General features: G+C 33.2%; 1 pseudogene; it reads right to left on the reverse strand.

Moving 5' to 3' along the window:
• Positions 1–3323: 3323 nt before the first annotated feature.
• LOC147409989 (uncharacterized) lies at positions 3324–3886 on the reverse strand (annotated as a pseudogene).
• Positions 3887–5298: the final 1412 nt, after the last annotated feature.

Here is a 5298-nt window from a genome sequence, read left to right on the forward strand (position 1 = left end):
GAGACTAAACCTTATATACACAAAAATATTAAAAATCTAATTAAGAAAAACAAACCAATAAATCACAAAATTAATTTTATTTTGAAAATATTCAACATTAAGTTGTTAAAGCTGAGAGAGAATTATTATTATTGTTACTAAAGTAATTTGTTGAATTAAGTATTGCAGACACCCAAATTTGACCGAGCCCTCGATGCAAAATGCCCTAAAAATACATAAAAATTGGAATGGGCCTAAAACTCAAACCTTCAAAAATCCTTCTTTTTCTTTCAATAAATGGTTCAAGCCCTACCACGTGGCCCATGGACCTAAACTTACCCCACTACTGTACACTTCTCAACTTACCTCAACCCATCATCCATTACTATCCAATCCATTACCCAACTATCTTATCCAAGCCCAACCTACCACCTAAGCCCAATTCAATTCAACCCACTACCCACGTGGCCTACGGACTAAAGACCCCTTACCACCTAAGTCCGCTAATTTTCAATCTAACAACAATCCAATTCAACTCAATCCAAACCCATTCAATTTATCACCTAAGCCCACTAATTCTCAACCCAACCCAATTCAATTCAACCCAACTCTCAACCTAACCTAACATCACAACCAATCAACATGATCATCAATGTGGGACACATGTCACCACCTCAACTCACCTCCCTCATTTCATCACCTTTTCTCTGAACATTATCTACCCACACCTCCAACCTACACCTCCCCCTAACCTATCCTATCCATTCTTTCAAATCAAACACTTACAACCTACACCTCCCTTAACCTACCCTCATCATTTCCTATAAATCTTTATTTTCTCAAATCAAACACTTACAACCTACACCTCCTCTCTAACCTACCTTATATATTATCTCAAATCAAATACCTTATCCCCTCCCATCAACTCATCTAAACCTCTAATCTCCACACATCTTGACACATGTCACCATATCCCTCACCCTCCCAAAAATCAAATTAATTATCCTCTTACATAATCCATTCTCTTAAATCAAATACCACTCCCCTTTTACTTCACCAATTAATCACCTTTTTACACAATCCCATCCTTTCAATCACTCTCATTAAATCCCTTTCACCTAATACTCAACCTAAATGGATTGGAAGATCCAACCCATTTGGATTGTAAAACAACCCATTTAACCTTCTTACACAAATACCCTTCAATCCCCTTTAATTTACATATATCCATTTCTCAAATCCCTAACCATTTTACTCATTCTCATCAATCCATCCCATTTTACCCTTAAAAATACTTTCCAAATCTTATAAAACCCCCCTCATTCTTAACTCACAAAAAGCTAATGAAAAATTAAGAAAAATCCTCTCTCAACTCTCTTCTACTCCACTCTCAATCTTCTCACATTACTCTAAAAAATACATAGTCATATTTTTATTAAGGATTCAACTCAAGAAGACATAGAAGAAGGAAAGAAAGAAAAGAAAAGAAAACCTTGAAGCTTAAAGGTGGGTCAAAAGAATACTCACCCTCTCTCTACCTTCTCCATATCCCTCTTCTACTACCTCTTTCACCTCTCTTTAATTTTTATTTTAGATAGACCCTAAGATGTAATGTTCCCCCTCCCTTATCTCTAGTAGATCAAATTTCTGTTTGGTCGAAAGTATAAGGGTTGTAACCAACTTCTAAAAAAATAAAATCGATTTAACCCATCAAATCGTTTTGAATCAACTGGTTTTTGGGTCCTTCTCAACTCATGAGAATGGATCCATAATCATCGCCAACATTTAAAAAAAAAGTGTTATTCCCAAGGCTAAGGATCTATAAGGATCATCTCCTTCAATCGGATGATCGTATAATCAAGTCAAAAATAAATTCCTACTTAGGGTATAAGTTATCGACATGTGATACTTATTTTATTTTGCATTTTTTATCAAAAAATTGATCGAGTTGAGTTGAGGTTACCACCACTTGGTGGGGAGAAAAGGGTGTCTAACACCTTCCATTTTCTCCAATCGAACCGTTTATCCCAATCTCAAGTTGATTAATACCGTATCTGAACGAGAGTCACTAAACGCCAAAAATGACAATTTTTCAAAAATGTATATCGGGTGACCATTCACACCCTCTTACAAAATGAATGGTGGCGACTCCAATCCTTAGTAGATGTGGTACTCGTAATCGAGAATCATGTATCTACAAGTATATTATTTGATAACATATTGTCTAAATATACTTTTACTTTTACTATTTGGTAATCTATTGTTTATAATTTGTTGGATAAAATTAAAAAAGAGATTATTTATCTAATATAAGTAATAATATGTTAACAATAAGTATAAACATATATAATATTAAAAAATAAAAAATAAAAATCAATTTCATTTTTTCTGTACTGACATACTTAATGTTTATCAAATAAATAATAAATAATTAAATAAAATTTTACATCATCATGTATATATGGCATTATAAATTTGCTGAGCAATATCATTTCATACAACATTCATATCACCACTCAATTCATCATCAACTTCATTTGGTGTCGTATTAGACGCGCATCCTCTATCAATATCAACATTTTTATCATCATATTGTATAAATCAACTATCAGTAACTGATTATTGTCGGATGAAATTATGTAAGGCTATACACACACATACATTACGTGCATTAGTCACAAAAGGGTAATACACAAGAGGTTTTAGATGGTGACAAAAATAAAGAGAAATTATAAAAAAGGGTTTTAGACCTAAAAGACCTTATTGGCCATTGTGAAATGTTTCACAAAGCCAATTGACTATATTTTAAAGGGTAAACATTTCATAATGGCAATTGACTATATTTTAAAGGGTAAATAAGAAATTTTGCAATACGACTAAAATTAATTGGGATGGGTTGAAGAAGGTTGTGGGTTTCAAATCTGAGCTTTGAAGAAGTTTGGATCGATTTTATATGCACTAGGGTATTTTTTGGTAAGTTCTTGAGACCCAAAAAGGGTTCAACTTGACTATTTAATGGGTTCAAAACAGGAACTAACAAAAGAAAGAAAAAGATTAAGGAGAATAAGATGATAAACTTACCTAGGAATCACCCCAATACTTTCTGTGACATCACCGAGATGGGAAATCCAAGTTATAAACTGAAAAAATCTATAAATTTTTTTATTCATTAAAAATCTCCTTAAAATAATATTCATAAAATTTCTCAAAATTCATCAAAACAAAATTGAATTACACAATTAAAAAATTGAACAAAACCCAATTACAGAAATCCATTAATAACACCAACCCACTTACAGAAACATCACGAAACCCACACCAAAGAAACAATGGATTCTCCCTTTTCAAAAATCATCCTCCATCCTTAAATACTCCCCAATATCCGCTTGATGAAGTACCACAATCCCATTAGGGTCCAATTTCCTACAATCCTAAGTCGATTTCGCAGCGAGTCTAAACCCTAACGGCACATTCGAGATCGAAAACACAACCAACCCATCATCCGTCACAGTATTCTCTGTAATTCTCCCTAATCCACCATTCAAAACATGGTTACCGCACAAAAATGACATCTCTAAAGTGGGTTTCAACCAAATTTTTTGTTTAGCATTGTCTACTAAGAGATTGAGAGATTGGATTGTGAGATGAAAGCTACCTCTTTTGGTGAATTTGCCAATACAGGTGTCGAGTGAAACCAGTTTGTCTCGGCTGATATTGGTGGCTCGTTTCATAAGGGATTCACTTACGTAATAGACTTTGTTCTTTTGGAGACGAAAGTAGTAACATCCAAGGTTTTGATATGGACCTCGTGTGATGGTTTTTCTACTATGTTCTTGAGGTAGTTTCTTGTGAACTTGAAAAGCTTCTCGAACACTGATGTCATTTTATTTTCATCCAAAGGTTTCATTTTTTAGGGTTATGACAAGAGGAACAAATGATTAAAAATGGAATATGTTATGTGTCTTTTGTAGAGGCTTGTTGAAATGTTGGTGGTTGAAAGATTAGGCTGTTTTTCTAAAAGAATCGGCAACCAATAAGATTCCTTAAGGCTCCCAAACATATCAGTTCCAAAAAAGGAACATGCTCAACAAGTTTTGAGCCGTGCGAAGCCCAAAACAAATGGAAAGTTAGTGACCACCTGCACAAATTTATCCCAGGAATCAAGCCCTACCCTTACCCGTTCATTGACATAACCTTATGTTTAAAAATACAAACTTGAGCATTTGTTTCTATTTTAAGTTAAAATAATAATATCTTCCATGGAAAATCATATTTTTCATGTGTTTGATTATATATTATTCGTGGAAAACAAATTTCTAATTCCATTTGATAATCTCTTTTTGAAGAGAATTAAAAATATAACCATTTTCCCTAAGAAAATGAATAGGTAGCCTATAAAAGTCGATTTTGTGATAAATCGACCTTAATCACGATTTCACCATTAAATTTATAAAATAATAAAAAGAAGATGAAAAGATAGAGAAAATAATAATTTTTTATGTGGTTCAGCAAACATGCCTACGTTCATAGGCTTGAGGAGTCGTTTCACTATAAATCTTATGGTTACATGGCCTCCTCACCTCCCCTTCATTTTTTTTTCTTTTTCCCCCTACTTTCTTCCTCCCCTTTACAATGGCCTCAAGACCTTTAAATAGAAAAACCCTAAAAAAAGTCATAACCCTAATTAAGTTACAATTGACCATATTTCCTTTTATCCAAATTAATAATTACATAAAAAAATAACCCTCTTAAATTGAGATTATTTTTAAATAAGATATAATCCTCTTCAAATGATGTCATGTGCCTACCTCGGGATGCGTGTTGATAGTGCGGATGAACGATTCGAATGTGAGACTATTTTATCCCTCCACATAACCCCCTCTCGAAGGTGGAAATTTATGTATTGAAATCCACCTTCAAGAAATAGTTTTGACCTGAGTGAGCATCATCTTTGATTTTTGAACTAGTATAATTATTAATCCCCCAAGCTTATTTTTTGTAAATTTGATCTCCAACCTAGTTGAGCTTTCATAATAAGTAGACGCTTCAATAATATAATTTGTTGTAAGCTAGGCTTGGTTTCCTTAATGAGCTAAAATTTTGACAAATTACAAAAGAATCGACCGAAATCCTAGATCGGACTTGGATCTTAGAATAATCCAAGATTTTGATAAATAATAAATGAACTGACCTAAATCCTAGATCGAACTTGGATCTCAAAACTATCCAAGACTTAGATAAATAAAAGAATAACCGATCAAAGTCCTAAATCAGGCTTGAATCCCAAAACGATCCAATACTTTGATAAATAATATAAAA

The sequence above is a fragment of the Akebia trifoliata genome, chromosome 2 (assembly GCF_017979445.1).
Source record: "Akebia trifoliata isolate Shusen 1 chromosome 2, ASM1797944v1, whole genome shotgun sequence".
NCBI lineage: Eukaryota > Viridiplantae > Streptophyta > Magnoliopsida > Ranunculales > Lardizabalaceae > Akebia > Akebia trifoliata.